A 22,557-nucleotide genomic window follows, 5' to 3' on the forward strand; every position below is an offset into this window, starting at 1 on the left:
AGACAGAGAAACATTGGAATGGAGTACCTGCACAGCTCCTGGGCTTGACTCAGATTCGCCACACGTACTTGGCAGCACGGTGGTTAACGGTTCTGGTGAAAGCTTCCATCCTGGAGACCAGCACGTTGTCTGGCTGGTCATTGCACTGCCTCTTTGCTTTGTGCCTTCTGCCCACCTCGGAACGTACTCTAGTTTGACTTAGAATCCCCAGCACAGCTTGCCCAAGGACACACGTGGTCTCGTTTCTGTGACCACAGTGTCTGGTCTTCTGAGTGAGGGGCTGGGGAAGACCCAGTGTTAGAGGTGGAAGAGGCTGTTGAGTTGGAGATGCAAGAGTTGGCTGATGATTATGAGTAGGTAGTCACATTCCTGGTGAGAATGTGATATTGCTTCAACCATTAAGATGATGGTTTATGCTTCAATGAGTTGTAGCTCAGATAAGGTGCTGCACCACCAAATTAAGCATATAGTGGCTGTGTTGCTGTTGAATTAATAGAAGCTGCATCAGTGGCTATCACAGAGTGATGGAACATTGAGGAGGGAAATGAATGCAAACATCCGCAAGTGTAATTTTCCAGGTTCTTAATTTGGCCTGAAAATGTGCCAGCTCATCTCTTCCCTCCCTGGCCATTACTCACTGTTTGCATAGTTCAAACCGAGCACCTCCACACTGACAGTGCTAATGCATCCTTTAGTTGTCAGTTGGACCATAGTGCATGTGTTTGCATGTTGGTGTCTAAACTTGGATTCCCAAAGGGAGCTGGGAAGCGTCTTGATCTGCCACCAGTTATGTTAGCGTCACATACACTTAATACAAATACACTGGGATAAGATTGTGGAGTCCAAAAGAGTGCAGATACAAGAGATGAATAGCAGTGACTCATCTGAACATAAAACACTTGATTTTCATTTTCGCACCGCACTTGATTTAGGAGGCATTCATTTTAGCATCTGTCAAGAGTAATGTATGTACACAAATAGACTGTCAGGAGCTGACCCGTGACTGCAAGTCCTGTCATGAATCTGCTCTCCAGCGTTAGAAGAGGAGGCTGAACCCCTTTATGAAGCAGTGCAAGGTAGTTGCAACAGACAAGCTAAGAGTAACAGCTTTGTTAGCCATTTCCTTGATCCATGAATAGTTACTCACATGTACCAAAGGCACCAGTGAGATCAGACTCCCCAGTGCCAGAGATATTTAGCGTGGGATGCTTCTGAAGAAGTTCCAAAGGCAAAAGCTGAAGTGCTTGGCCTTTGGGCTGAAGAGTGGTGTGCATTTGCTGGGGATCTTGCATAAAATGGATGTGCACTCTATTCTCTTTCATGGATCATTTAGCCAGGGCGCAGAACAATTACAAAATGCAGATGTTGGAAGTTTTGAAAGAAAGCTTCAAGTAATGGTTTTTGATGAAACTCCTCATGAAAAAGAATCCTCCTTTCTTTTAGCAGCAAAATGCCAGCGTGTTTGCTTGCGTTAGTGTCCTTTGGACTGAGTTTGACAGCTGGAAGTACCAATGGACTGTCTTCCAAATGATAGCAGGCTACTTCCACGCTGAAAATTTCCACTGGCTTTACTTCTTGTCTCTGTCACTAGGGGAAAATAAAAGCAACGAACTGCCTGGCACGGCTGTTCGGAGTGTATTAACCTCTGATGTTTATGGCTGTTACATTTGTCTTGTGTATAATGGAGATTTTATGAAATTAAAAGCTCTTCTTCATGGTAATGTTGCACTTCCTCAGAGTTCTTTCTGAGCCTCAGAGGCAGGTATTAAAGCTTCTAATGTCAAATAGGTTTGGGGGCAGTTTTTCCTCCTTCCTGCAGTAGTTGAGCAGTAGGTTGATCAGGCTTGGGCAAGTACAGGTATATCTCATGGCTTTTAACCTTTCTAATCTAAGTAATAGCCATATGAGGCACCTGTGTAGATTGCTTTAAGAGCCTGATTATCGGTGGCACTGAGCATCTACTGTAGCACTGTTGAAGCCCATGGAAGGTCCTGGCATCGTGTCATACCTGATGAGCTGGAGCTGGTGCGATCTCGTGCGTGTCAGGTACAGTCACACCTCGGTTTCAAAGAAGGCTCCTTGAAAATGGCAATAAATGAGCTCACTTTTAATCTGCTCAGCAACAAGGGAGCTGTTAAGACTTCCCCCTCGTACCTAATTTGTGCTGTGAGTTCTCCTCCATGACAAAGGCGCGGCAGGTACCATGTTCAACTGATCACAGCTCTTTGAAAGGGTGTGGGTGATACCGCTCTCAGTTATGGTAAAAATAATTTCAAACGCAGTGTTCCCCTTAATAATAATGCTTAAGCACATTACACCTTCAAGAAGCTGTACAAACATTAACTAATTAGTACCCCCAACTAATACATAATACGCCATCATGATATGTAATTATGTATTACTATTAGAGCTGGAAGAATTATTCCTTGTGAATAAATTATCCAGCAAATTTTGCTATTTTTCCCCTTACTGTTGTGAATTTGTTTGCAAAATATTCCCGGGTGTTGTGGTTGTAGTTGATCTCACCTTTGCCATAATGGTAGCAAAGGGTATCCTTTATGTTCTATGGAATCAGTTCCTTTAGTTACTGGATGCTGGTTTGTGACTGTTGCTTATTTAGCAGCAGCACTCTGGGCTCTGCTGAGTGTAGGACCTCCGGTGCAAGGTGCTGCACATGTGCCCCCATTGAATTGCAACGAAGAGGAGGAACAAGGTGGTGAGAAGGGAAATGGATACAGAGGGAAGGAATAAGCGATTGCCCCACGAGCACAGAGCGTATCGAGTAAATCCATTCTGTGTGATTGTATGGGGATTAAATGCAGCTTTCTTGAAATCCATTCCCTTAGACGACGCCTTTGCTTTTAATTAGGTCATAACAATTCATTGCAGTGTCACAGTAGCTGCTTCAGGCCTCTCAAATCTCAGTTTTCTTATCTCTAAAGTAGGTCAGTGTTTACTGGCTTGACACGGGGTGTTCTGAGGCATAAAGGTGGTGCTGGAGGCACATGGCCTTTCGAACAGAGGCAGCTATTCAGACGGGGCCCCTGTGTTTTCCAGCCCCTGAGTTGCTGCTCTGTGCGAGATGCTTTGCCTCTGGTTTTACAAGCTGTTTGCAAAGAGCCGACGTGGCAGCGTGCCTGGGCGGCCCAAAGCAGCTCTGCTCTCCAGTGCTGAAGTGCTGCCTTGAGAAGCCTGCCACTGAGCAGTACCCAGTCACACACACACATATACATATATATATACACACACACACACACACACACACCAGGAGTGAAGTACAATCTGTCAGTACCCTTTCAGATGTCTCTGTGTTCATATTTGCTGTTTAATTGTTGTTGCTTTCCCAGCGTTTTTTGGAGCATGAGTGAGATTGGAAGCATTTAATCTTAGAAAAGAGATGACTAAGATGAAGGATGATTAAAGTATTCTCAATAATGACTGATGTGGAGGATAGTTATTTGGAGCTTCACTTCTGTCTCATTACTCACAAATTAGAAGATAGTGAAGCCGAAAGATAGGGAACTAAAAAAAGAATCTATAAGAAAAAAATACATTTTTCCAGTGAAAGGCAGAAATCTCTGGCAGTCGTTGTGAGGAGAGGTCCAGAGGGTGAGATTTCCCTGCTTTCAGGGGAACAAGAATAACTGAAGATGTCATGGGTAATGTTTTTAAACATGCACAGATATAAAATGTCATTCCTCCCATTTCAAGCCCCTCTCAGATCACGAGGAACAAGATGATTCTCTTGCTTGGGAAATGACTTTTCCTCTTCTTGCTGTAGTTTCCTGTGACCTTGTGTGATCTGCCTGTGCCTGTATGGTGGAGCTGAAAGGCTCCTGGGAGTTCTGCTGTGTGGAAAGTGCTGCTCCCTCTGTAGTTCTCCTGGGCCCCCCTCTCCTGTCTGCCATATTCACACGTTTTGTTCGCAGTTGCTCTGATTTTGGTCTGCTGTTCAGAGCCACGCACTAAAAATTACCACTTCATCTTCTGTGCTGAATGCAGATGGAACAGAAGGTTGAGGGTAATAGAGCTGCAAAGGGAGTCTCTCATTCCTTCCTCTTGTCATTTTTTTCTCCTCTTATTTTAAAGCAGAGGAGGTGAAAACACAAATATGGCCCAAATGTTACTGCATGAAAGTTCTGGGGATTATCATGGTGGGCACAGCATCCTGAGGGTAACCACAGCAACTGGGTGGGTTTGGGTGCTCTCTGCAGTGAGTATCAGAAAATGCCACTTTCTTGTCAAATACAGTGAATTTATAACTCTCTGCCTGGAACATACTTTCCAGAATTGTTCCTCATCGTTTGACACTGACTGATTTTAATGGTGTTCTATTAAAAAAAAATAAGTATAAAAAGATTTTATAGAGAAAATAAAAGGAAGGGCAGCCAAGCCTCAGAAATAAACGTGTCTGCTCCGATGGCAGGATCCGCGTTCGCTCCATGCAGGTGTAATTCACTGTCTGATCTTCAAAGAGTTTCAGAGCAAAAGGCATTAATTAAACCTCAAAGTAGCTCTTGTGCATGGATCTTGTCGAGAAGTAAACTGCTCTGACAGGGGGTCAGCAGCCTCTGTGCTGAGGTGGTTTCTTTCTCAAGGTAAAGGAATCACAGCAGGGACCGCAGAAGTGGAAGCCAGGGCATCTTCTGGCTGTCACCAATTCCTCTGAGGGCTGTGGGTGGGAAACTTGCTGTTCAGTGGCCAAAGAGGGAGATTCCACTCCAAGGAGTGATCGCTGGGATAGAGGCATCAACCTGTGTGCACTGGGGAGCTGCTGCACTGGAAGCCTTGGCTGAAAAGAGTGAGTGTGGTTGTGAGGGGTCGGGCTGTACAGAGGGAGGTCCTTGAACACCCTGTGTGGTGCTGGGCTCGGTGCTGCTCTGAGCGGTGTGAGTGAGGAAGAGGGAGGGCAGGGAAGGGCAGATGCGATGCTTTGGCACGGTGTGCCTGAAGGGGTGTTCATAAGTGTCTGTTTCCCTGACAACCACGGCCTAACAGATGATTGGTCACCTGGTAAATATTTTTAGGATTCAGCACAATTTATAGGCACATTCCCCAGGGAAGAGGATGCTCAGGAAGACCTGAGGCCTGCTCCGGGTTGCTGTACAGACTGTCTAGACTTGTCTAAACCTGACTTGGCTTTAGCTCAGTTCTGTTCTCCTTACAGGTTCTTGGGGCTCTCTGATTCCTGTGTCTTTTGATTAGTAACAAAAAGAAACCATGGCAGGAGGTTGGAACGAAATGATCTTCAGGTCCTTTCCAACCCAAACCATTCCATGATTCTTAGGCACACAAGTATGCGTAGCCGTGCTTTGTTCCTTCCCCTCACAGTAGTCCCAGAATGATCATAGGAATATTACAAGGGGCTTATTTGACAAAGCTGCATTAAAAGCATAGATGCCTTTTAATTTCTCTGGCTATGGGATGGGAGGAATCGTGTTGATGTCCTTTTGTACATATGGAAATCTGCTGTTCCATGCATCTGACATGGGTACTAATGAGGGCTGATTAGAATCTTGTGCTTTTGATGGGAAGTTGTACTACACTCTGAAATTCATGGAAAAAGAGGCAAGGATATTCATATTTGTGCACTGTTTTCTAACCTGCCCTACTCAAATACTAAGTTAGTATCTCTAAAATGGACTAAAATTAGGGATGCTGCAGTTCCCAGATTTAGGGGGGCCTTTGAGTCCAGTCCTCTTCTAATTGTTTAACTTTTACATTCAAAGATAAAGCTAGCAGTGCCAAAGCCCAGACTGGTTTCCCCCTCCTGATTTCCTTTCCCTGCCTTGCTGTGATGCTGTGTCTTCTGTGTTGTCCTTCTTTTCTTCTGGTTTTAACTCATTGGCTTATCTGCGTGGCTCCGATCAACTAAAGTACAGGGAAATTAAGGGATAAATGTGGAGCAGTGTCTGTGTTCCGACTGGTTTCAGCTTGATGAGAGCCAAATGAAGGGGGTTAACTGCCCAAAGCTGCAGCAGTGCTGGGGTATAGCATTGAGCAGCAAGCTTTGAGCTCAGGGCTGGCTCCGAACGCATGGGCCAGCCTTCTTTGAAAGGCCATAAAGCATGTAAAACCCCTCAGCACAGAGGAAGGGGAGGGAGAGGCAGCTGCGAGCAGGAAGCTCTGTAATTTTATGTGCTTTTTAACAGGAACATTGTTTTTTCTACCAGAATGCTTTGGCACCAGGAAGGATTATGTTCTTCATAAGAGCACAGTGCTCTTGATGTTACTGTTGTATTTCATCTATTGGGTCAAGCTGCTTTTACACCTGCCTCAAAATTGAGCCCAGTTGAGAGAATATGATCACCTTCTTTCCTTGCATGAGTCAACAAATAGATTTCATTAAGCAGGAGGAAGGAAGGTAAAAAAATACCTCCTGCGTGAGGCGAAGGAAGACATAATTTAAACGGTCTTCTGGGCTTTGAAGGGCATATTTGAACAAGTCTGTCTTCTTTCGGTGTTTCTACTTTCATTTGATGTGTTTTAGTTTCTTTAACCATCCGAAAGTCCTTAGCTGATCAGGAGCTCCCCGTGTTGGCCAAGTGGAAATGTAGCTGAGCAGCAGCACTGAAAGGTCATATTCATTAAGGATGGAGCTCAGCAAAGATATCTGCAATCGCTTCCTGCTAATAGAGTCATTCCCATAACAAATTAAAGCACAGCTCTGCTTTTGGGTACCAAGCGGGCATTTGTGGAGGGTTCAATGTTCACAGGGAGTTGTGAAAATAAGATTCCTTTATTTGCTTTGTTATCTCACTGCGGATGGTCACTGGGGGATTTCTTAAAGGCAGGTTTACAGCTCGTGTTGAGGGCTCACAAGGAAAGGAAATGATGTTCTATATGCAAGGTGCCAAGCACGTGGAATTGGAGCTTCAAGACTGCAGATTTAATTGACTTTCATAACCTAATTTTGTAATAGATAGAAATTGAGTCACTGTTTTAATTTAATATTTTCTTTTCACATTGAAAAGTAAGGCTAGTTAGGGAGAAATCTATACTGCCTTGTCTCGCTTCTTCCAATTAGTCTGTAACTTGCTGCCCCTGGTTATGCAGGGTTGTTTTTGCCCCCCTCAGGCTCTTTTACACCGTGGGATTGATGCAAGAGTTAGAGGGATACTTCGGTTCCCCCGAATCAGCTTGTGAAGCAGCTTTTATCACCGGATCACTAAATGGGAGTGTTGGAAGTTAGGAGCGGACCAGTGAGCACCAAAGGTGGCCACGGTAGGCAGGAGCATTGCCCTGCATGGCCGCCTTCTGTCATGACCTGGTGCAGCAAAGCTCACCAGGCTGTGTTCTCAGAGGGAGCTTATTCCCTTCAGCAACTAAAAGGGAAACACAAGCCTCAGAGTTTTCTTGTTAGGCTCATAAATATGTAAATGAAATGACACCTTTGGGCATAAAGAGTATTTATAAGGAAGCCTTAATTGGAGGAGTGTGCTCGTTTTTGGGATACTATCACCAGATCTTCAGAAGAGTTTATGGGACTTTGCAGTCCTTTTATTATAATCATCAAGAATTTTTAGCACTTTTTAATTTTGTTTATCTGCAGTTCACTGCCTGATAAGGCAGTCAGGAGCTAAGGATTAAACCAGATCCCCATGTACCTGTTAACTGTAACACGTGGTGGCCTTGCTGCTCTTGGGTTAGAGCCGTGCCTGAATCTGGATCTGGGGTCCAGGTCTAGGTCAGCTGATGCAGATTCTCCTTCCATCCCATGAACAGCATTTTTAAAGCTGTTTTGTTCACTTCCCATCTCAAAGAGGTTTGGATAATGAAATGCAAGTGCATAATTGCATACAGTGACAAGCAGGAAAGAACAAGCAAGTGCAAGAAGATGGGGTGAGAAGAGCCTGCCTTAGAAGAGCAGCAAGCGCTGCAGCCTAGGGTGGGAGCCCAAATCCCCCTGCCACACTGAAATGAGAGGTTCTGGGGGCTATGAGGCACTGGAGACTCATGATGCATAGACAAGAGCAGGGGCTGGTGGAAAAAAGTTCAGATGAAACACATGAAAAACTATTTTCCAATAGATTTTTGTGGAATTTCCCATTCTATCGGATGCTTTGTTTCATTTTTTCTGATCAATAAGATGCAAACCCCTTGAATTCTCTACACAGCAAAAATTCCATTTTTCAATCAGGCATAATTACAATAGATTTTAATTTTAACCAGTGCTGCAGGGGATTGAGCTTGACGTTTTACTGATACAAGTTGAATACTGTGATGGGGAGAGACGGAAGCAGAGCAGGAGTTGCGTTCTATTTGAAACCATAGAGGATTAACACTTGCGCCTGGTGATTGATCCCTTGTGAATGTCAGAACATGAAAACTGTATCTTGTATTGATTTCAGAACCCGAACTGTATTTTGTCTTGAGTCTTGCCCTTCTGTCAGTGTTGTTAAAGGACACTGCAATATGTTCAATGTCCTCCTTTATATTGCTACAACCCCACAGTAACTCACATAGGTAGAGCAGTTTCATAGAGCTGGATTTACCTTGTTGGAGCCATGACTGTCCCCCTAACAGTGAGCCTCACCTGGAGGCTTTTGTGAGGCTCTGGCTGGTGCTGTGCTTATTCTCTGGCAGCTCTGCTCTTCTCTGCTGGCTTTGGCCACCAGCATTTCACCGAGTGAAGGCAGTGTGTGATCCTGCCTGTACACGGCCCATCATGATGGTGTTGTGCAGCACTGATAGGCTGGGATCAGAAATGATCACCTGGTTTCCAGTTAAGCTGCTGATTTGACCTCTGAAGTCTTGAATGGCTTGAAATTTGGCTGGGAGATGACCTCTCTCCCATGCTTACAGTCAGCAGAGAGCTCTGGCCTGAACCCTCCTGGTGTAAATAGGAGGGTGCTGCTGCTGGAGCACGTTAGACACTCGTTGTTAGAATCCATTCTGGTTTCATCTGAGGCAGCAGTTTATTAAGAATTGGAATTTGTTGCAAGATCAATTTATTTTGCTTGTGGAGAAATGAAATGTTTGTGTTGCTCAGACTGGTTTTGATGGTCTTCATTCCAGGTAATTACTTCCTGGAACACATCTTTTCCCTGTAGGCATGTGAGTGACCCAGCTTGAGCTGGGGCTGGCTCTTGGTGATCTCCAGATGCCTCTTCCAGAGCCATCTGACTCTGGTGTCACATCTCTTTTAGATGATATGTTATTTGGGGAGTCTGTTGAATTAAACCTTGCTCATTCTGTTACCTTAGCACTCTGAGATGTGTGCACACACACGTGTTTGTGTTGGGCTACTCATTCATTCCTGTACTTTCACCTTCGTGTTTGCGGACAGGAGACAACTGATTCTACCAGATGGATGACTGGGATAATCCCAGCCTTGTTAGGGAGAATGTAGCCCCTCATAGAGGTTAAGCTGCTGATGAGGCTGTGGTAATGAGTTCCTGGGTGGGTGGCCTCCCCTCCTGTCTCACATTAGGCTGGAGCTGAGGTTTTGCTTTCAGCGCACCCATTGCTTTTCAGCCATGGTTGTTTGCCTCTCATCGCACTTTCTTCCTCCTTTCATGTCAGGAATCTGAAGAGAAGCTGCTTTTCCTTTGACACTATTATCTGTGTGTGCTTCCTGGGTATGTAGCAGCCAAAGATGAAATGAAATCTTGTGTCTGAGAAATTTTCGTGTTGGTTTTAACGGACCCAATATTCCATTTGAAGTGAGTAGAGGAACAATAATAGTCCAGTAGGGAATTCCGTGAAAGGAATTTATGTGGAAGGGAATCGATTACCTGCCTGTCCTCGCTTCAGAGAGAGCACTTGCTCATTTTGAAGCTGGAGCTGCTACCTGTTGGGTGGTTTTGGTTTTATTCACCTCCTTTGATGAAGAGATGCAAAACTTTCCTTCACTTCCATGGTAGCTGCCCTTAGACTGGCATTGCAGTGCTACAGCAGCTCATCTTTGCTGAACAGAAATCAGCATTTGCATGTAGAAACCCAGAGATATGAATGAGAAAACTCTTATGCTGGTGAAATGATAAACAAGTTACCATTTCTGAAGCCAGAGAACCAACTGAAATACATTACAGCTATAATTCTCTGTTGCTGACAGCAGGGATTGGTCACACTGTCATTTTCACACCTACCTGTATCTCTTGTAGCTCATATTAACTTCATTGCATATTCCTTTTTGTTCTGTTATTCCATTATCAGGAGAGTAACACTGAAATGATGAAGTGTTACCAAATCAGAGCACAAAACAACACAAAAGCATCTGTTTTAAGTAGAAAGTAGGATAATCTGTATAAGAAGCAAAAAAAAAGTGATTTATCTTACTGAAACCTGGGCTGGGTATCAGTTATTGGTTGGGTGTGTGTTGGTCCTTAAAGGGATGCAGAGCTCTGCTCCTGAGCTGCTGCTGAAGCCAGGCAATGGAAGAGATCAGAGTGTTTCTCCTTTGCAGCAGGCTCATTATTTATGGATGTATCAGTCAGCTTTGAATTATAATTAAGACAAGCTTTTGACTCTGATTTCTCTTTAACCTGCATTGAAAACTGAACACAGTTCACAATGAGGTCTGAAGTGATTTATTAAGATTTAACAAGGATGTGGGGCTATGCCACACAGATTTGTTGGCAGGAAAGGCCTAGTTCCTGCTTTTTCACTTCTGCCTTTTGTTCCTGCTCATCAGGCAGAATTTGACATCCCTCTCACAGTGACTCCTGGGGCCTGTCATTGCTCTATCCATAAAGGCCACCTTATAGTCAAAGGCACTTAAACTCAGCTGGTAGAGGACAGGCTCTTTGTTTTCTCTTGCTCTTGATGTGAAGTCCTTTATGCAGGACAAAAACTAAAGTGTGAAATCTGTGTTCTGTCAGAAAGATAATGATTAACATCCTGTTGTCACAGCTCTAAACCACAGCTCAAACTCTGAGGGCAATGAATAACATGAATAAAAGAAAGAAAGAAAGATATTATCTCAACTGCTGCTGTTCTGTGGCTGAAGTGACTGCAGCCCATGCTTTATCTTCGAGTGAGGTGCAGAGGCCAGAATCCTTGAGTGTTTGGTGAGAGACTGTTGGATTTAGGACTCAGATACTTCAATTCTTTTAGTTGCTAATTAAAACCTTGTTCTGAGCATGTATTTGCTGATATCTGCAGATGTGATTGTTGAGGATCCCTTTAAGTCCTTTGAGGTCACATCTCTCTTCCATCTTGGGGTTCTGTGTTCACTGGTTTAGTAAGTGACTTAATGTTGCAGGTTGTCTTAGTCTAAGCTGGACTTGCTTTGTACCTGCCACCTTTAAAATGCAAACAAAGCAAACAAACCAAACCTAAACCCAAGCTCAAAGCCCAGACCAAGCCCATCACTTCTGAGTAAGACAGGGAAAGAAACAGACCCAGTCAGCTGTGGTCGACTTTAATTCAGATCTCGTGGCTCCGGGATGCTCAGACAGACGCTTTGTACCTCAGTGCTCTGGGTTTAAAATGGAATGCTCCAAAAATGGGTGCTGGGAATATCACAAGGCTCTTAATTGATGGAGGCTGTACCAGTAATGTCTTCACGAGCGGGCGAGTAGATGGGAATTAAATGAAGGGAAAGGCAAAGGGTGTTTGGAAGCCTGTGTGTGTGTAAATTCCAGCTCCGTTTGGATTTGGTTACTTTTCCCAGGCTGGGGGAGGATAGCTGTGAACAGAATATGAATTGTAAATTCCTCTCAAGAACACTTCCAAGTCTTTTTCCCTTGAAGAAATAGGAACAGAAAGGTACTCTATAAATCTGATCTAATGGGCAAGATGCATTCCAGAACATGCAGATGTACTGCTTCATGCCTGGGGGTGGCACTGGGAATGCTGGAATCGTTACCAGGCCTTCTACTTACTCTGCTGTTATAGCAGTGATAAGAGAAGAGACAACCCTCAGTCAGCTTTCTGAAGTAATCTGTTAAGCACTATCTCCAGTGACAGGGACTGAGTTTTCCATCTGTTCCAGCTCGTGCAGGCTTTGGAAATGGGAAGAGACTGTTCGAGGGAATTCATCACAGTTAATCAGGAATATCAAACCTCATCACGAAACACTGGAAATTTGGGGTATTGCTTCTGAGCCTCCTTTATGTTCAATATAGCTTGGGGTTTTTGCAATAGACTGGCCTCTTCTGTGTCACTGGATGTGGATGCTCTGTCCCTGGAGGCATTCAAGGCCAGGCTGGATGTGGCTGTGGGTCACCTGATCTAGTTGATGATGTCCCTGCTCATTGCAGTGGGGGGTGGACTAGGTGAGCTTTGAAGGTCCCTTCCAACCCAAACCAGTCTGTGATTCTGTATTTGAAAGGAGGCATTGCTGCTATAAAAATGATTCATATGATGATATTTAACACTGCTAGGATTGCAAAGGAATTCTTTTTTCCAGAAGGTCTTTAGGTACTTCTGAAACATTAAGTGTGTTAAATGAGCTTTCAGAGATACCTTTTCCTCTTCACCCCAGAGAAATTAACCTGAATAGCAGAAAAGCAGGCTCTGTTCCAACACGTAGCTGACTCCTGTCCCACGGGAAGGGAAAGATCTGATGTTCAGATGTGTTCTCTAGAAAGATCTGCACAAGTGGAGGATCAAAGGAATTATCAACATCTATCAAAGTAGATGGAAGTCTTGACCATACAGTATAGATTCAGATTTTAAGCAATCCTTAATGAATGATGGAGATAAAACATGGGATGGGAGATGCAGTTAAGCAAGAGGAAGTAATGAAGCCCAAGCCGCAGACAAAAAGGTGGTGCTGTACCTTGAGCTCTGGTTGGCAGAGGATCGTTCTCTTTCTGGAGAGGCTGAAACACAAGTTAGCAGAGAGAACTGGGAATTTCAGGGAACATTCAAAGTGAGATGTGGTGACTCAGAGAGTGGCTTCCACTCAGGGACATGTGGTGGGTCAGCTTCTCCATTCCCCACCCCTACAAGTCAGAAGTTTGGATGGTCAAGACTGAGTAGAGGAATTAGGGGGTGACAAGAGAGTGGCTGAAGTGTCACTGTTGGCCACAAGAAAACCTCACATACGGAGAGTTTGAGGTTACAGGTAGAACGAGTGAAGAAGTTTCTGGTGTCTGAAGCAGTAGGTGATGCTGTTGGGCATCAGTCCTTTTCTGATCAATGCCATGGTTGCGTTTTATTTCTAACCCTGGAAGGGACGTGTGTGATGGAGCATCTACAGACTCCTGAGAGTCAGGCCTCAGGAAAACAGTAACCTGGGCTTTCCAGGTACCAGTTGTTACCCCTGACCACATCTGCTCCTGTCTTACGAGCTCCTGTCATTGTGAAGATTCCTTGCAGCAGAATTCCTAAGATCAGAGATCAGAATGTACGTTCTCTGGAAGCAGTTGGGGTGTTGCAGTAGGAGCATGGAAACAGATCTGCTGAACAATGGGTTCACTGATCCATCTTTCCTTGTCACTACTTTTCCACACTGAAGCCTATTTTATTTACACAAAAGGTGCAGTGGTTATGATTTTTATGTCTACCTTACACAGTGGTGCCTTTAAAAAGGAAGGTGATCAATTTGTTACCTTCAGAGTGCCTGGAGCACTGGGTGTCCAGCTCGACAGACTGACAGGCAGCGACCACACCCACAGCTGTCAGTAAAGGACTGGCATGGGATGAGATCAGACTTGCTGGACCTCTCTCAGGAGCTATTTACTGAGTTGTTTATCATGAATTTTGCAGTCATGACCTGAAAGCCTGTAAGAATTAGAGGGCAATATGAGAAAATACTCTTCGCAAATAAATGAGATTGCTCAGGTCGTTTGGTTTCACTGTGTGGAGAGCAGGGACTGATGGTACAGGAAAGGGAGAAAGATGCTCTGTGCTGAGAGTGAAAATTGCAGGTGTTAAAGAGGGTGATGTGACCTGTTGGTCTGTACCAAATTTACCTGCTGAGAAGCTCCCAGAGGAGTTTTGTGTTCCCCACAAGCACGTCTCCTGTAAATGTTCTGCACAGCCACCTTGGTGCCTGTGGGGGGAACATGTTTGTGATACATCCCACTTAATGGAACAGGGACCTTTGAGGGGAATGCAAGTCAACTAAGAGCAGACCTTGAGCAGCTCTTGCTGAGGGTAGGGAGGATCCTTGTTTCTTCCTCATCTCTCCAGCACCAATCCTGGCTTGGTGCTTTGGAACCTGATTTTAATGCTGCTTTTTCCTTTCAGCTTGGGCCAGAAATGAGGATGGCGTGTGGGAGGGAAGCTGTAGAACGGGCTGGAGAGGGACATTCTACAACTGGATCCTGAGGGGGTTTTAAGGATTTGTAATGTTATAAAAGATTTCTTTCCAGAACAGGAGAATTCCTGGAGAGAAATAATTAAGCTTCTCATATAAGCCCTTAGATGCCTAATGCATTGGTATTACAAGAGACTTCATCAGGGAACTAAGTTCCTGTCTCTTTGCACCATGTTTGCTTTATACTAATCCCATCCTTTGAGGCTTTTGCTGGTTGCCTGCAGAGACCAGGAAGCAAATATGTTTCTGCCCTCCCCCTTCATTGCTGTGTGACAGCTTCTGCAGGGAGCTCCATTCCTTCCTCTGAAGTACTTGCAATTGGCAAGGGCCGCAAACTGAGTTTAGGATCAAATTTATGAGGTGCCTGTTGGGTACATGTTGTATCTGAGCTCAGGACTCAGCCAGGTTTGTATTCAGAGTCGAGGAGGAATATTTCCTTGAGGGTCAGGTGCCAATGATATTCCGCCCTCCTTTGCAGTGTGGGGCAAGGCTGGAGCATTTCATTCCTCATCAGCAAACCTCCTGCTCCCACAAGCATCCTTCTGCCCCTTCTGCAATATTTTCTCTCACTTTAAAACATCAGTTTTGGGCTGGAGTCGTGTGTCACCTGTGGCACTTGTATGAGTAGAATGTTTGCGAGTTCTGTCTGATTTCTGTTTTGTTACTGGCCTCAGGGTTATCAGGACAAGAATTTGTCACCCCCAGCCTCATATTGCTAGTGTGAGCATCCCTACTGTTGGAGACCTTTCGTATTCAGTAATATCAGTACTACAGTGAGTCAAATAAACCCCATGAACAAACCTGTGCAGGTATAACATGGGGCTTCCAGAACCAGAAAGCTCTCTTCTACCTGTGTGCATGGACATGGCTTCTGTGTTTTCAGCAGGGGAGCCCCTAGATGATGTTGTGGTCCTGCAGGACTTGCTGGAGCAGGTCAGCAGTGCCGGGTCGAGGGCTGCCTGCACACCAGGGTGTGGGGGGTATGGACAGCCTGGCCCCTCAACACGGCGTTGCTTTGCATGTGATGGGAATAGCTGAAAACCAAAAGCAGAGAGTGCATGAGGTAAAGAAAAGTGATCCCAACTGTTTGGTTTAATTTGTTCTGTTTCATAACTGTGTTCATGTTCCCCATTTCAATAAAAACCATTTGCTAACAGCACAGGAAGGAGAGGGGAGGAGGGAAGAGGAGCGAGGGAGAAAGCAAAGTGGCTCCACAGAGTTGGAATTAGCATAATCAGGCAAAGCATAATAAAATGCTTTGCCATGGCAGCTCTTTTGCATAATGTCATCTCATGGAGGTGTCACTGAGGCTCTGTGCTGGGGAAGGGGAGGAGATGACCTGCTAACATGGGGGAGTTTGTCATTTCAACTGATTCTCAGCTCTGTTTTCAGGAGTGTTGGTGGCAGGAAACACTGGCAATGAGATGAAGCTTGACAGGAAGTGTCTCGATACCGGGAGAAAGGGTGGTCTTGGTTTTGGCAGTTTGTGTGTGTATGTGAGAAGGAAAGAAAAAGCTGGTTTGGAGGGTACTAGCCCTCACAGTAATTGAAGGGATTAGGGCTTTTGCCTCGCTTGTTAATGGGAAGGTAATAAGTGCCATATCATAGAATCACACACTGGCTTAGGTTGGAAAGGACCATACCATCCAATTCCAACCACGGGCAGGGACTCCTTCCACTGGAGCAGCTTGCTCCAAGCCCCTGTGTCCAACCTGGCCTTGAACACTGCCAGGGATGGGGCAGCCACAGCTTCTCTGGGCACCCTGTGCCAGCGCCTCAGCACCCTCACAGGGAAGAGCTTCTGCCTTGTCTCCAACCCTCTTGGCATCCAGATTAGCAGCACTGATCAGCAACATATGGGCCTGGCTTTATTTTGGTTTGGTTTGGTTTAAGAAAGAGCCACTTTTTCAGTGGGAGCAGTTTGCTGATGGGGTAAGTGACTTGCCATAAGCAGTGCTGGCTCCATGGTGTGTCTCACATGGCAGGTGCTGAGGCTGGAGGTGCAGGCACAGCTGATACCACATGCCTGGTATCAGTGAGCTGTGATCTCATAGATACAGAGCCCTGTAATGTCACAGTCTGCAAAATTCAGGAGTTTGAGGTAGAAGAGGAATTGTTGAGATGACAGTTCATCAGTGCAACTCTGCGGTGCTCTTAGCAAACAGACAGCCCAGAGACAAACCAGACATACAGACACTTGCAGGGCTGTATTTTCCAGCCTTGCTCATGCAGAAACACTGCCTTGGCTTCCCTCCTGCACTTGACCCCAGCAGGCCTAACACTCATTTGGCTTCTTGCAGTCAATACCTTATGCTTGCTGTTAGTCCCTAAGGGAATCCCTTTTGTGTAGCCTGGCTTCTGAGTAGTGTTTGCCATGCAGCCAGTGCTCTGGCTTCTGTATTTCAGCTCTCACATGACCAAAGAGTATTTAATCAATCCGTGATTTAATCAGCAGCTTCATTTACCAATAGATTTTAACCAGATTGGTTTCTTACAGAACCAGAGCATAGTCTGGAGATGTGCTGCTCACTCAATAAGCTGCTGCAGTCTGAACATCTCTTCCCATAGAAAGCACAGTGGCAGCCAGCAATGCCCTTGTGCATCCTTCACAACTTCCCTGCTTCCAGGCACAGCCATCAAAAGTGCGTCTCCATCTTCTGGGCCTCTCTTTCTGCCTGGGCCTGTGTAAGAGCTCGAAACTGCCCAGTGTTGCAGTGCCTCACTTTTGGGAAGTGTTCAAGGCCAGGCTGGATGAGACTTGGAGCAAGCTGCTCTAGTGGAAGGTGTCCCTGCCCATGGCAGGGAACTGGAACTGGGTGAGCTTTAAGGCCCCTTCCAACACAAACTATCCTGTGATTCTAGGATTTGAAAGTTACAGTGAAGCTGCCAAAAAGGGTTGAGAAGAAAGTAAAGGAACAATTTGGGTTTTGTCAGGAAAAAGATATTTCAGAAGCAAAGCTTTCTGTGACAAGTTGCTGTGTTTGACTTGGCCACTACAAACCAGGCAATCAAAAACCAGAAACAAAAATCCCATCTTTAATTTGGATTTAATAACATTTTTCCACTCAAAAGGATGTTTATTATTTTGATTAAACCAGAATGAGCTCAGCATTTGCAGCTGAAATTTCAGCTTCATGAAATTTCGCAGTTTCTGTTCCCATAAACCAGATCCCATAAAGAGAAGAAATAATTCCCCAGAGAAATTTAGGCTCAGTTTTATACCTAGACCTGTTTTGTTCTGGGATCCACACATTTGTCACGATACCCATTGCTTTGTGGGATTGGGGTTAGATTTGTTTGCATGTTAATAGTGTTTGGGACTATTAATGACAGTATTTAAGAGCTGGCTGTTGTCTTAGTACCTTCTGATGACTGTTCCTAAGGATGTTAAGGGATAAAGCATCCCAATTCTATAAAAATCCCTTGAGGAACAGCAGCATCAATTAACATGGAATTAACAGGTAAATTCTGCACTTACCAAACGTGTGAGGTGTCAGGCATGTTCAGTGCATCCTTTTCCTCTCCAGTCCTGCGCCCCGTGGGGAATGTCCCATTCGGATGACCCTGATGTGAACAAAACCAGTATGAAGAACCTCTGAGTGTTTGTAAGTGAGCTGAGGTGGGGTCAAGCATTTGGATTAAAGGTCCATGAGTGGTGACATGAGAAGGAAGCACAGATACCTCATAACTGCCAGGTGGCCGCTAGCCAGGACATGTTCCTCTGCTCATTCCCACTGCTGTACGTGAGTAGCAGCACCAGGGTTTGTGAGGCTTGAATCAAGTCTCCTCCATGCACACAACCATCACGAGTTCAGATACAGCGTACAGGCAGAACACAGCTGGTTTGCAGGTTAATCAGGGGTGAAAGGAGGCTTTCTTGTGAAAAACATTGTGTGCTGCAGGTTTGAATAGCAGGGACTTCGACAGGTCCAAGCTCCAGTTCCCCGGTGTTCTTTCCAGGGCAGGGTCCCACTGGCACGACTTGGGGGCAGTGTGGACCAGTACACCTGAGCTGCTGGGATGTGGCTGCTCCTCCCAGCCCATCCCGCCCCCGCTTGGTTCTGGCTCTATCCCAGCAAATCCCACTTCAGGAAAGAGGACTCGGGTGTGATGTGGGGATACATCAGGCATTTAGTTTTTCATCTTGTGACAACATAGAACCACGTCAGCCACATTCGATATTGTGGCTAGAACATGTTCTGAGTAGAGTGTGACTGGAACTAACGGTGCTGGGCTCAGCTAAGACAAGCTTAGGCTGTGTCCCTAAGAGATGTTTTCAGTGCTTGTGAGTTATACTTAACAAAGCCCAGTTGTTTTCAGAGGTTAAGCACCACTAAATATCAATGGAAGTTGGGCTCCTAATCTGAGTAAATACCTGAATTCTTTTTCCCCAAAGTAAAAGTAATTTGTCTGTGCCTACTCCTTTCTCAAAGTTAGTTTATTCACTGTGCAAATCTAGTTTTAATTTAATTAGTACTAATTAGTATTCATTATTTTGGATGGGGCTTGCAGTAAGCTGCTCTAGTGGAAGGTGTCCCTGCCCATGGCAGGGGGTGGGAACTGGGTGAGCTTTAAGGTCCCTTCCAGCCCAAACCAGTCTGGGATTCTAGGATCATTTAACAGTAACAACCACCCCTGGATCCTATGAGAGCACCATGTTCTAGATAACTTCCTTGCACATTCATTCCATCTTTGAGATCTTGCTTAATAAAATCACTGTATGTAACTGAATCAGTGACACAAGTTATCCATTAATTTACTATAGGGAGTATTTTGACTCACATCTTTTGCAAACACTGATGTAACCTCTAAAGAACATGGTGTTTTAGATGAATGTTTTAAGTTACAATGAATAAGCACTGCTGAGCGAAATGAATGGGAAATGCAGAAGCAGATCTGAAACCATCCCTGATCCAGAGACTGAACGTGGGAGTGCTGCAGCCAGTCTGAGCTGGGGGTGTGCGCATAGTGTGTGTAGTCCATGTCACCTCGTGAAAGACTGAGGACAAGAGTGATTAATCCCCACGTTGATAGCTCGTGTGTTTAAATGTATTCCATACAGTCCCAAAGCTGGTCTAAATTGACAGAGCTCAGAAGCGGGCAGTCCTGGAGCTGAAGTTGCCACCCTTTGTTTTCATGTTTTGAATGTTTGGAGCATTCTCCCTTCCCATTCCCATAATTTTCTCCATATCCTTAGAAGTCAGACCCAGAGCAGAGTATGTTATAAGACAGAGTAAGAGTCTGCTGTTTGGCTGGGTTCTTATGAAGCAGCAGTAACCGATTGCACAGACGTCCCTTATATGAGCAGATGAAATGTGGGCACAGATTCATCGTGTGTTCAGAACATGCAGATTCCAGGCTGAGCAAAAAAAAAGCAGGCTGCAGTTCTCTTTCTCTCTGGAAGCGATCTTGCCACCATGACTTGTGAATTAGATTGGTTAAGCAGCAACGAGATGAGTTTCAGTACATAGCAGGTGTAAACTTGATTTATGGGAGTCTCATAATGAATTTAAAAGCTTTGTTATAAACACTGTGGTTCCACAGATGTTAAGAGTTGAAAGCTGAGATTTATTGACCTCAAACTAATTAAACCCAAATTAATACAATTTACTTTTTATGTGGAAAAAGGAAAGAGAATTGAAGGAAAAGATGGGGCTGATGTGAGTTGCAGAGGACAGTAAAATAGCACCAGGCTGTTTCCAGAAGCGGAATGGATACGGGCTCATGTGTGCTGCCAGGTCCTGCCCTTACATTGCACTGGGGCTCAGCTGGTGGCTTCATCAGCCACAGGTCATGTCTGTAAGGGCACTTCATGGCCTTCACTGGTGAACTGGATCAGGTGGATCAGTTCCAGCTCTGGCCATGAGCTGTGTGCACTGTCCATATCCCAGCAGGGTGAGCCCTACTCAGAAAGAACCATGAAACCTCCAAAATAACAGCAAAACTGCAGATTTCACTGGAATTCAGTCAGTTCTGGGCTCAACCGCAGAGGAAAATAGGAAGAGAAAAATCTCTTGTCTTCCTATTTGAAATATAATGTATGTCTGAAAATACAATTTATAGAGACACAGATTTGAAATCGCTTTGCCTCACTTGCATTTATGAAAGTGCAGCAAGACATTCCTGTCCAAATTGGAATATTGCTGTTTGCTCCTTACTTGAATCCGGTATAATGTGAGTACTGCTGTGTAAAATGATGCTATGAGGAAGATGATTTCCCTGGCTGTGTTTGGGTTGGTATTTTTCAGTGTCAGCTGTTACAGCTTTTTAAGCGTGGGTTGCTTTTATTGGAGAGCGAAAGAGTTACTTATTATTTTTTTAGAAATAATGTTTTCAGCCATTCTCAGATCCTCCTGGTGAGCCCAGAATCCCCATTTGGTTCTTTTACAGTGGACTTTGATCAAGGGCCTGCAGGGACAGGCCAAGGGGAATGGCTTTAACCTGCCCGAGGGGAGACTGAGATGAGCTCTTAGGCAGAAGCTCTTCCCTGTGAGGGTGCTGAGGCGCTGGCACAGGGTGCCCAGAGAAGCTGTGGCTGCCCCATCCCTGGCAGTGCTCAAGGTCAGGTTGGACACAGGGGCTTGGAGCAAGCTGCTCTAGTGGAAGGGGTCCCTGCCCCCGTGGCAGGGGTTGGAGCTGGAGGAGCTTTAGGGTCCCTTCCAACACAAACCAGTTTGGGATTCTGTGATTCCGTGAGAATGCACCGTGGCATTCCTGTGTTATCCCTGGCCTCACTTGCCTTAGTTTTCCTTGACGTCTGACTGCCTCTGAAATAGCAGGTTCCAGATGGAGGGTTGCATGTCTGACTCCGAAGACAGCTCTTGGTAGTCTTGTTCCATCAAGTTCATGTTAGGTGTTGAGAGTTGAAACTCAGAAGTTCGGAATTTAGCAGCTCTTCAAGTCAACCACACCAGACTGGAGAATCTTAGAGGAAGTTTCTGAGAAGGAATTCTGCTCTCACCTGCTTTTGACCCCAAACAGAAATAACTTCAGAGCCCTTCTTTGATATTTCAAATTCCAGCTGGGGTGATGAAGCCTTTGGCAAAACAACAATGTTAATGAAACCCCATAAAAACATTTCAGAGTTTGAAGGGAGGGAGAGGGAACCTAAACCAACATTAGAGTTTGCCTCTTAAAACGGAAGGAGGTTGAGGGTATTTCTTGTGATGGAAGCTTTGTTCCAGAGGATGGAATGCACAGGATGGAATGCACAGTTATTTGCATTTTGCAGTTATATGCAGCATTATAGTAATGGTGGTGTTAGACAAGCTGGCTTTTTAAAATGCACATATCCATAGATTACACATACACCGCTTTCTGTTGGAGAAACAGAAGTTGTTGGAGTGCATATGCAGGGACTTGCACCTAAGACAGATTTCCTTGTGTTTGGCAGGTGGTTGAACAAGATCTGAAATCTGAGGGGTCTTTCTGCTGCTTTGGTGTGGCACAGTGAGTCTGAGCTATCGAGGGATTGCTTGGAGTAGTGCTAGTTTGTCAGAGCAGCTAAAGAAGTGGAGGAGGTAATTCCCTGTAAATGATCAGGGAAAAACTCATCAAAGAGTTGGGTTTTTTCCCCATTAAATGCTTTAAATTAACTGCCTGTGTCTTTCTGCTCAGTTCACTTCTTGGATGCATCATGCTTGAAGTTTAGTCTGGTTTAAAAGAGAGGGAGACTCTCCATTATGCCTGGGGTCAAATAACCTGATTATAGAGCTCCATTCTTTCTACTCCATTGCTCCAGCTGATTTTCAGCTCTGTCTTTGCTGAGTGGGTTGGATCCATTTGTCAGTTCAGGGGAGGCTGTAAATGATCTGTTACCATCTTTGTGGAGCTGCTGGGGTAGAAATCGTACACAAAACCCAAGGGGAGGAATAGAAAAGGTCTGTAGGTGAAGCTCAGCCATTGCTTCTGGGAAAAGGTGGGGGTTTTTGTGTGTGACTGGAGTTCAGAGGTGTGATTGGAATCACCTGATCTGAGCGGTCACAGCTCAGCACACAGATTCATTCCCATTCACCAATAAATGAAATGTGAGGCTTTGCTGTACCGTCGTCTGTCGCCGAGGCTCACTGCGCACGGAAGGATCCTGCTTCTTGGATCCTGGGTAATATTTAACCACCACCACCATATGTTAATAGGGATAAAAAATAAGTTAGCGTGTAGAATCTAAACAGGCTATAGAAAGGTTTTGCCTGATCTAATTTGCTTTAAAAACTATAACATGCTAGATCTTAAATCAAAATGTCCATCAGCTCTTGTTCTGACACATAACTTGTGGTGCTCTGAATTAAGGGCAAGTGTGCTCATCAAGGAGGGCAGCTAAGGCATTGGATAGGACTTGAATTCCA

General features: G+C 45.0%; 1 protein-coding gene and 1 long non-coding RNA gene across 5 annotated transcripts in view; one reads left to right on the forward strand and one right to left on the reverse strand.

The window, feature by feature from the left end:
* Window positions 1-22,557, forward strand: part of LRRTM4 (leucine rich repeat transmembrane neuronal 4) — a 281,793-nt gene that overhangs the window by 101,157 nt on the left and 158,079 nt on the right. The window lies entirely within an intron of this gene.
* Window positions 8,129-13,948, reverse strand: LOC134164898 (uncharacterized). The gene is made up of 2 exons (XR_009965305.1): window positions 13,503-13,948; window positions 8,129-10,168 (listed from the first exon to the last, which is right to left on the reverse strand). It is a non-coding gene; the product is annotated as an uncharacterized LOC134164898 (long non-coding RNA).

This window comes from Pezoporus occidentalis, unplaced genomic scaffold, assembly GCF_034315485.1.
Source record: "Pezoporus occidentalis ecotype Australia unplaced genomic scaffold, CSIRO_AGI_Poc_V1 ctg228, whole genome shotgun sequence".
Lineage (NCBI taxonomy): Eukaryota > Metazoa > Chordata > Aves > Psittaciformes > Psittacidae > Pezoporus > Pezoporus occidentalis.